Source organism: Phyllobates terribilis, unplaced genomic scaffold (assembly GCF_046119375.1).
Source record: "Phyllobates terribilis strain yellow unplaced genomic scaffold, ASM4611937v1 Scaffold_75__1_contigs__length_6962009, whole genome shotgun sequence".
NCBI classification, from domain to species: Eukaryota; Metazoa; Chordata; class Amphibia; order Anura; family Dendrobatidae; genus Phyllobates; species Phyllobates terribilis.
Genome location: NW_027362835.1, coordinates 1,783,216 through 1,794,559, shown reverse-complemented (window position 1 = coordinate 1,794,559; position 11,344 = coordinate 1,783,216).

Below are 11,344 nucleotides of genomic sequence, written 5' to 3'. Positions count from 1 at the left end.
GGTCAATGCCACACAGAGTTATAGCAGCAGACACATCTCTTCAACAACTGTTAAGAGGAGACTTTGTGCAGCAGGCCTTCATGGTAAAATAGCTGCTAGGAAACCACTGCTAAGGACAGGCAACAAGCAGAAGAGACTTGTTTGGGCTAAAGAACACAAGGAATGGACATTAGACCAGTGGAAATCTGTGCTTTGGTCTGATGAGTCCAAATTTGAGATCTTTGGTTCCAATCACTGTGTCTTTGTGCGACGCAGAAAAGGTGAACGGATGGACTCTACATGTCTGGTTCCCACCGTGAAGCATGGAGGAGGAGGTGTGATGGTGTGGGGGTGCTTTGCTGGTGACACTGTTGGGGATTTATTCAAAATTGAAGGCATACTGAACCAGCATGGCTACCACAGCATCTTGCAACGGCATGCTATTCCATCCGGTTTGCGTTTAGTTGGACCATCATTTATTTTTCAACAGGACAATGACCCCAAACACACTTCCAGGCTGTGTAAGGGCTATTTGACGAAGAGGGAGAATGATGGGGTGCTACGCCAGATGACCTGGCCTCCACAGTCACCAGACCTGAACCCAATCAAGATGGTTTGGGGTGAGCTGGACCGCAGAGTTAAGGCAAAAGGGCCAACAAGTGCTAAGCATCTCTGGGAACTCCTTCAAGATTGTTGGAAGACCATTTCCGGTGACTACCTCTTGAAGCTCATCAAGAGAATGCCAAGAGTTTGCAAAGCAGTCATCAAAGCAAAAGGTGGCTACTTTGAAGAACCTAGAATCTAAGACATATTTTCAGTTGTTTCACACTTTTTTGTTAAGTATATAATTCCACATGTGTTACTTCATAGTTTTGATGCCTTCAGTGTGAATGTACAATTTTCATAGTCAAGAAAATACAGAAAAATCTTTAAATGAGAAGGTGTGTCCAAACTTTTGGTCTGTACTGTATATATATATATATATATATATATATATATATACATACACTGTGTTCCAAATTATTATGCAAATAATATTTTCTCAGATTTTCCCAAATTACCTATATGAATTGCAGTCATTGTAATTTTCCAGTCAAATAACTATTAGAGTACAATTGAAAGGTTTTTGTACAAACTGCCTATAATAACAGTATATTTTTTAAAAAATAAAAAACTCAAACTGCACTCAAAATGCATGTTCCAAATTATTATGCACAGCAGAGTTTTCAACCTTTTCATTTTAATAAAGAACAAAAAAATGGTCATTTTTGAAATTATAAGCATTAGCAGGTTATTGCAAACTGAAATCAAACAGTTTTCAACTCAAAACTTTATTCTAGGTGATGTTACATTTGCACATAGGACCGCTTGTTCGAAAGGAGCTTCTGAACTCTCTCGTCCATTGAATTTGTCAGGTTTTGGATGGTTTCTGCTTCAATTGTTTTGCATGAGGACAAAATACCCTCACAGAGCTGTTGCTTAGATGTGAACTGCCTCCTGCCATCATAGACACTCCTTTTGATGATGCTCCAGAGGTTCTCAATGGGGTTGAGGTCAGGGGAGCATGGGTGCCACACCATAAGTTTGTCCCCTTTTATGCCCACAGCAGCCAGAGATGCAGATGTGTTATGTGCAGCATGAGACGAGGCACGCAACAGCTCTGGGAGGGAATTCTGTCCTCATGCAAAACAATTGAAGCAGAAACCATCCAAAACCTGACAAATTCAATGGACGAGAGAGTTCAGAAGCTCCTTTCGAACAAGCGGTCCTATGTGCAAATGTAACATCACCTAGAATAAAGTTTTGAGTTGAAAACTGTTTGATTTCAGTTTGCAATAACCTGCTAATGCTTATAATTTCAAAAATGACCATTTTTTTGTTCTTTATTAAAATGAAAAGGTTGAAAACTCTGCTGTGCATAATAATTTGGAACATGCATTTTGAGTGCAGTTTGAGTGTTTTATTTTTTAAAGAATATACTGTTATCATAGGTAGTTTGTACAAAAACCTTTCAATTGTACTCTAATAGTTATTTGACTGGAAAATTACAATGACTGCAATTCATATAGGTAATTTGGGAAAATCTGAGAAAATATTATTAGCATAATAATTTGGAACACAGTGTATAAGCTGACATCAACCCCAACCCTATTAACTCCATTGCCACTGCTACAGGGCAGTGGGTAGAGCGAGGCTAAGTGCCAGAATTGGCGCATCCTATGGATGCGCCATTTCTGCGGTGGCTGAGGGCTCCTGTTTCTAGCCTCGGAGGGGGCCAATATTCATGGCTCCTTCCTAGGATATTAATATCAGTCCCCAGCTGTCTGTATAGCCTTTGCTAGCTGTTAACCCCTTTTCGGCCCAAGGCGTACTAATACGTGTCTGCGCCCTGGGCCAGATACGTAGTAGTATGCCCTGGCGATTTCACCCGCCCACAGGTTGTGCGGGCGTGATCGTCACCTGGTGTCAGCTGATTGTCACAGCTGACACCCAGTACTATGTACTGGGAGTGGTGACGCACCGCTCCCAGCACATTAACCCCAAAAATGCTGCGATCAAAGTCAATCGCTGCATTGCGGTAGCAAGTGGGGAGGTAAGCGCCGATACTTAACTCCTCTCCGGCGTCCTGCGCTGTCTCCTGCCGGGTCACGGATGTTGTCATGGTGACCCGATGTCGTCATGTGAACATCCGGGTCACCAGGAGGCAAGAAGTTACTTTGGTCATACGCAGTGCGCGACCAAACTAACTTCTCTGTGTGCAGCGCTGACAGGCTGTATAGCACAGGGATGCTGCTGCATTCCTATGCTATACAGCCGATGAGACTGAAAAAAGTGAAAGTCCCATAGTGGGATAAAGTATAAAAGTTCCTAAAGTATCAAAAAGTAAAAAAAAAATAAAAAAAAAATTGTAAAAATATAAAAAAAAATGAAAAAAAAAAAATCACCAAAAAATAAAAATATACTGAACCCATAAATAAATATTTTTATGGAGACAAATAAACCAATAAAAGTACACTTATTTGGTATCATTGCATTCGGACCGACGTGACGTATAAAACTGTCCCACTGGTTACAAAGACGAATGTAAATAAAAATCGTACCGCTGAAAACGTCATCTTGTCCCGCAAAAAACGGCCAAAAAATAAAAAAGTTATAGCTCTCAGAATAAAGCGATGCAAAAACAATTCTTTTTTCTATAAAATAGTTTTTATTGTGTAAAAGCGCCAAAACATAAAAAAAATATAAATGTGGTACCGTTGTAAACGTACTGACCCGAAGAATAAAACTGTCTTATCAATTTCACCACACGTGGAACGGCATAAAAAAAAATCCTGAATTGTTGTTTTTTGTTTGTTCTGACTCCCAAAAATTGGAATAGAAAGCAATCAAAACATGTCACGTTCCCGAAAATGGTACCAATAAAAACGTCAATTTGTCCTGCATGACAGAGTCACATGACTGTTGGACAAAATTTGGAAAATTATAGCTCTCAAAATATGGTGATGCAAAAACTAGTCGTTGTAAAAACAAGGGTTTTTTATTGTGTGACTGCTGTCAGTCATAAAAATCCGAAATCAATCTGGTATCGCAGTAATCACACCGACCTGAAGAATAAAGTCATCTAATAACTTATACCGCACGAGGAACGGCGTAAAAAATAAACTCTAGGGTTAGGGTTGTGCTAGGGTTAGGGTTGGGCTAGGGTTGTGTTAGGGTTACGGTTATGCTAGGGTTAGGGTTGGGCTAGGGTTAGGGCTAGGGTTAGGGTTGGGCTAGGGTTAGGGTTGGGCTAGGGTTAGGGCTGGAGTTAGGGTTAGGGCTAGGGTTAGGTTTATGGTTGTGTTGGGGTTGGGATTTTTTCAGAGGTAAAGAAAAAAAAATGATGACGATGTGGTGATTAGTGTTGAACGCAAGTGTTCGCTACTTGAGTTTGCGTCGGGCGCTCGGGTATGCACGCTAATTATTTAAGCAAATTTTACATTCAAAAAGTCAAATTATGTTCCTTCCCTTCCGAACCCTGCCGTGTGCCCAAACAATGGTTTTCCCCCACATATTGGGTATCACCGTGCTCAGAAGGAATTGGACAACAAATTTTGGGGTCAATTTTTTCCTGATACCCTTGCGAAAATAAAAAAATTACGGTCTAAATTAACATTTTTGTGAAAAAAGTTAAATGTTCATTTTTTTCTTCCACATTACAGAAATTCCTGTGAAGCACCTGAAGGGTTAATAAACTTCTTGAATGTGGTTTTGAGCACCTTGAGGGGTGCAGTTTTTAGAATGGTGTCACTTTTGGGTATTTTCTGACATAAAGGCTCCTCAAAGTCACTTCAAATTTGATGTGGTCACAATATATGGATAGATAAATAAATTTACAGATAGATAGATATATATATGGATATATATATAGATAGATAATAAATATATGGATAGATAAATAGATTTATAGATAGATACTAGTTAGATATATGGATATATAGATATATTGATAGATAATAGGTATATGGATAGATAGATAAATAGATTTATAGATATATGGATAGATAATCGATATATGGATAGATAGATAAATAGATTAATACATATATGGATAGATAGAGAGATAGATAATAAATATATGAATAGATAGATAGATAATAGATATATGGATAGATAGAAAAATAGATAGATAGATATATGGATAGATTTATAAATAGATAAATAGAGTAATAGATATATGGATAGATAGATAATAGATATATGGATAGATAGATAAATAGATTAATAGATATATGGATAGATAGATAGTTACTAGATATATGGATAGATAGATATATGGACAGCTATATATAGATAGATAATAGATATGTGGATAGAAATATGGATAGCTACATATATAGATAATAGATAGATAATAGATAGATATACAGATAGATATAAATATGTGATATATATAATCCGTGCTTTGCGTGTGTACCTTACTGTTCATGTAATTTAGTCATAAATGAGTACATTTCTGGAAAAAAAATGGCATGAGGTCACCCGTAATTTTATTAACCAGCAGAGGTAAAGCGGACAGCTGGGGAGGATGTTTTTAGCCTGGGAAGGGGGTAATACCCATGGAGCTTCCCAGGCTACTAATGTCAATCCCCAGCTGTATACTTAGCCTTTACTAGCTATTGAAATGGGTGACCCCCCAAAAAATTACGTGGGGTCCCCCTATTTTAACAGCTAGCAAAGGCTATGCAGACAGCTGGGGGCTGATATTAATAGCCTAGGAAGGGGTCATGAATATTGGCCCCCTCCGAGGCTAGAAATAGGAGCCATCAGCCGCCCCGGAAATGGCGCATCCATAGGACGCGTAAATTCTGGCACTTAGCCTCGCTCTGCCCTGTAGCGGTGGCAGTGGGGTAATAGGCCTGGGGTTGATGTCAGCTTATAATGCCAGCTGACATCAAGCCCAGGTTAGTAATGGAGAGGCGTCTGTAAGACACCCCCATTACTAACCCCATAGTGAAGGTAAAATGTAAAATAAAAACACCCACACCAAGAATAAAATATTTTATTTGAAATAAAACAGACACCCTTTATTGTTTTAAATTAAACCATACTTACCATCATGCCCATTCCAGCTGAAGCCAACAATCTCCTGTAATAAACATAACATCCGACGCAGTCCAAATAACGAGGGTCCCACGAAGATCCCATGAACAGAACAGCCACATTGTATGTGACTGCACTGTTCATTTGCCGGTAATACACTGATTCAGTGTATTACTGGTAAATAAGGTCAGCGCATGCGCAGTGAGTACTGAGTTCAACTCATTGGCAAGCGTGTGGAAAATACTCACTGCGCATGCGCTGACCTCATTTGCCGGCAATACACTGAGTCAGTGTATTGCCAGCTGCTTAACAGAGCAGTCACATTTTACAATGTGGCCGCTCTGTTAAGGGGATCTTCATTGGATCTTCGTTATTTGGACTGCGTCGGAAAGGTAAGGATGAGGTTGGTTTATTATTTTAGTTTTATTACAGGTGAGCGTGGGCTTCGGGGATTAGGTGTAAGGTTAGTACATGGTTTTGTTTTTTTTTGTAGGGGCAGCGAACATCGGGGACAATGTGTAGGTGAGTATAATTGTGTTTTAGTTTTATTTTAATATTTTTTAATTAATTTTTACTTTATTTTTTTTACATTTATGCAGAGCACAGGCACCGGCGGATGGGAGACTACTGCTCCCATCCAGCGGAGCCTGTGCTTGCTGTTTCCAATGGCAGGAGGCGCCAGTTGATGGTGGTAGTAGTACCATCAGCGGGAGCCTATGATCTGCGGTAAGCTTTTTACCACCGGGTCACTGTCACAGCTGTGGCATCACACTGACACCTGTCAGCATGATGAGAGCGATCTCACTGTGGTAATGCAATTACCACCGATCAGAGCCTCTGTTTCCTGCGCTGTCACGCAAGTAAAGTAAGGTAAATTCGGGTCTCCTATTCAAATGAATGGGGTCGGTGTTCGGGTTCGGCGTACGGGTACTGTTCTGTTTTAAAAAACTGTTTGGTGTTCGGCTATAGTCGAATATAGTATATGTACAGTCACGGGTTTGCTCATCACTAATAGAGAGATACATAGATATTACATAGATAGACTGATAGAGATAGACAGACAGACATTAGAAGAGAAACTATTATGTAAAATGTGATTTGCTTTGGAAAGTTAATCTAGAGAGTTCTCAGCAGGTAGTATAGAAGGGACAAGTATTGAGGTGGGTAGGAGGCTAAAAAGGAATTTAAATTGGTCATAACCGATGTGAGAATTCTTTTTGGGCTCCTAAATCAGTGCTCTATTTCAATTACCTATTCAAAATGTATAGAGAGAAAACTAATAAGAGTCTGTCCTCTGAAAGAGATGAATGCCAGTATTTATCTGCAGAATAAACGTAAAGAAAATGGATTCCTTGCTATTCAATGCTCGACATTTCCTTTGCTGTAAAACATAAGGATATTTCAATTACACTGTATACAAGTTTATTGTGATCCTCTCTGTACGACCTTGTGGGCAGAAATTAAAAACATGCAATGAAGAGGAAGCAGATGCCAGGAGCTAGGATTCCTCTAATGTATTTAACCCTATGAATAGTGGAGGGTAGCTGGAGATCCTGAGACGATGGCGGCTCCCTTCTACATGTATTGTAAGGCTTCAATCATTTGTGTGTGTATTGCTCAGCTTAAGGGTGTACTCACATATTGCCACAGGGCGGTGATGTTAGTTATTGTTCTGAATTTGCATTAGAGGGGCATTTAACCCCTTCACCCCCAGGCCATTTTACGTTATAGCGTTTTGGCTTTTTGCTCCCCTTCTTCCCAGAGCTACAACTATTATATTTTTTGGTCAATATGGCCGTATAAGGGCTTATTTTTTGCGGGACAAGTTGTCCGTTTGAACGACACCATTGGTTTTACGATCCAGTGTACTGGAAAACGGGGAAAACATTTCTAGTGTGATGAAATTGCAAAAAAAAGTGCAATTCCACAATTGTTGTTGTTTTTTTTTTACCACGTTCACTAAATGCTTAAACTGACATGCCATTTTGGGATAGATACAATGTTTTGATCACCCGTTAATGCATTTTATTGCAATGTAGCAGCGACCAAAAAAAGTAATTCTAGCGTTCTTTTTTTAATATTGATAGATCGGGCGATTCTGAACGCGGCAATACCAAATATGTGTATATTTGACTTTTTTTTAATTGTTTTATTTTCAATGGGACAAAAGGGGGGTGATTTAAACTTTTAAAAACAATTTGTTTTACTTTTTGCATGCTTTAATAGGGAGACTAGAAGCTGCAATTATCTGATAGCCTGTGTGTAGCAGAAATGCCGCTGGGCGACGTTCATAGCAATCTGGTAATGACAACCACAGGCGGAGGCGGATGTGCAATACCCCGGGTTGGCCACTACAACTTTATGGCCAAGCACCACAGGTAAGCCCTTCCGGCCGCTGCAGCTGGCACCGATAACCGCTGATTGACGGGGTGCCGCATGAAAGACTCCGGCCGATCATACATTGATCCTATGGATAGGGCATCAATGCCAAAGAAGTGGACAACTTCTTTAACCCATTATTTAGATAAAAGTAGCATCTCACCATTCATTTAACATGTAGAAACATAGGCATGTTTATGAATGAGGATCAGGTAACATTGCATGTAGCTGAGCAGCGAGCCCCCAGGATTAATGTTACAGGTGGGCCCATAGCACCCCAGTCCGCACTGCTAGTGTACTTTCTATGTGGGGGATGTGTGACACTGGGGTTCTGGTGACCCACCCAATGCTTCTGGTTTATTAAATACATATAAGCCCCTGATTTGCACAGACCGCTGAAGTTCACGCCATCTTGATGAGGGAGCGTATTGGAGTCAAGACGCTTCTGATGAATTAAGAGGTGCACATCTCCGAATACCTGACAAATAGCGTGCGGGGCCGTGTGCCTTACCACAAATCTTACTCTAGTTTAGACAGAAGTAAGACTTCTGTTGTAAGGTACATCACATTAGACAAGCTGTGGGGTCATGCCCCTATCTCACCTCAGCTCTGCCCATTTAGTTTGGTGAAACTGGCGTGAAAACGGAAAAAGTTGCAAGATTTTCAATTTACGTTGGAATTGCTTTGATGAATCGGGGCCTCACTGCCCATGAGATAACAACTCTGGGACATCTTTTCTATATATTCTGGTTATTTCTTGTGAATATTACTGAGTTTACAAGGGGCTGTCACTATTCCTTTTCTTACTATTATTTTATGAAGAATATAAGTAGTTACTGAAATAAACATGTCAGGAATGGTCACAGGACGCCGACTACAAGAATTATATATTTTCGTTTTTTTCAAATAGGAAAGTCTTGTATTGACCAAACTATACAGTTGGGAAAAAAAGTATTTCGTCAGCCACCAATTGTGCAAGTTCTCCCACTTAAAAAGATGAGAGAGGCCTGTAATTGACATCATAGGTAGACCTCAACTATGAGAGACAAAATGACAAAACAAATCCTGAAAATCACATTGTCTGATTTGGAAAGAATTTTTTTTTCAAATTTTGGTGGAAAATAAGTATTTGGTCAGCTACAACCAAGTAAGATTTCTGGCTCTCACAGACCTGCAACTTCTTCAAGAGGCTCCGCTGTCCTCCACTCATTACCTGTAGTACTGGCAACTGTTTGAACTTGTTATCAGTATAAAAGACACCTGTCGGCAACCTCAAACAGTCACACTCCAAACTCCACTATGGTGAAGACCAAAGAGCTGTCGAAGGACACCAGAAACAAAATTGTAGCCCTGCACCAGGCTGGGAAGACTGAATCTGCAATAGGCAAGCAGCTTGGTGTGAAGAAATCAACTGTGGGAGCAATAATTAGAAAATGGAAGACATACAAGACCACTGATAATCTCCCTCGATCTGGGGCTCCACACAAGATCTCACCCCGTGGGGTTAAAATGATCTCAAGAACGGTGAGCAAAAATCCAAGAACCACACGGGGGGACCTAGTGAATGACCTGAAGAGAGCTGGGACCAAAGTTACACAGGCTACCATCAGTAACACACTACGCCGCCAGGGACTCAGATCCTGCAGTGCCAGACGTGTCCCTCTGCTTAAGCCATTACATGTGCGGGCCCTTCTGAAGTTTGCTAGAGAGGATTTGGATGATCCAGAAGAGTATTGGGAGAATGCCATATGGTCAGATGAAACCAAAATAGAACTGTTTGGTAGAAACACAACTCGTCGTGTTTGGAGGAGAAAGAATGCTGAGTTGCATCCAAAGAACACCATACCTACTGTGAAGCATGGTGGTGGCAACATCATGCTTTGGGGCTGTTCCTCTGCCAAGGGACCAGGACGACTGATCCATGTACATGAAAGAATGAATGGGGCCATGTATCATGAGATTTTGAGTGCAAACCTCCTTCCATCAGCAAGGGCTTTGAAGATGAAACGTGGCTGGGTCTTTCAGCATGACAATGTTCCCAAGTACACCACCAGGGCAACAAAGGAGTGGCTTCGTAAGAAGCATTTCAAGGTCCTGGAGTGTCCTAGCCAGTCTCCAGATCTAAACCCTATAGAAAACCTTTGGAGGGAGTTGAAAGTCCGTGTTGCCCAGCGACAGCCCCAAAACATCACTGCTCTAGAGGAGATCTGCATGGAGGAATGAGCCAACATACCAGCAACAGTGTGTGCCAACCTTGTGAAGAATTACACAAAACGTTTGACCTCTGTCATTGCCAACAAAGGATATATAACAAAGTATTGAGATGAACTTTTGTAATTGACCAAATACTTATTTTCCACCAAAATTTTTAAAAAAAATTCTTTCCAAATCAGACAATGTGATTTTCAGGATTTGTTTTCTCATTTTGTCTCTCATAGTTGAGGTCTACGTATGATGTCAATTACAGGCGGACCTCATCTTTTTAAGTGGGAGAACTTGCACAATTGGTGGCTGACTAAATACTTTTTATCCCCACTATACTTAGGGGATGACTGTGGCAATTACCCGTGCACCTAAACTTAATTTGTAAAAAACTTAAAAATATAACAAAAAGATCAAGATCATGTTATCTTTGGATCGAAGTTATTTTAAAGGGGTGGCTGGGACGAATAACAGCTGACCCGCTGATAGTGATGACCTGTCCTAAGGGATAAGTAATCAACATATTTCACCATTAAGTTGCGTTTCACAACTTTGTGTTTCATGATTTATGGACTGGCTGTGGATATCCTAAAAGAGAATTTGTCACCAGTTTTTTGCTACTTCATCTGAGAGCAACATAATGTAGGAAAATAGACACTGAATTCAACAATGTGTCACTTAGTTTACTGGGTGCAGACATTATGATCAGAGTTCTTAGATGCAGCATGAAGCAGAGCTGAGAAAGCTAACCTCGCCCACACCAGGCGATTGTCTATAGACAGTGAACTGCTTATCACAGGAGGGGGTGTGGTCAGACAACTGCCCACCTGCGGCTAGTCACAGCAATGATATTGTCCTGGTGATAAAACTTTCAGCATAAGTAACCAACAGCCCCCAGCCTAATAAGTGACACACTGCTGAATCTAGTGTTTTAACCCCTACCTCATGCTGTCCTCATATTACATAGCAAAAACATGCTCACATATTCCCTTTAACAGCCCCATTGTCATATCAAAGACTGCTGAATTGGGGTCATGAGACTTGTGACCTGTCCGTACATCGATGCCTGGACTGGGATGGTGAAATACTGCTGATGTGTGCAACCGGTCTTACAAATGTAGCAGAGTTGAGTTTGTAGCTGTGATTTTCCATCAGTTTGTAGCATGGTCACGGCTGCATGCATCCCCCGCGCTGTCACTAC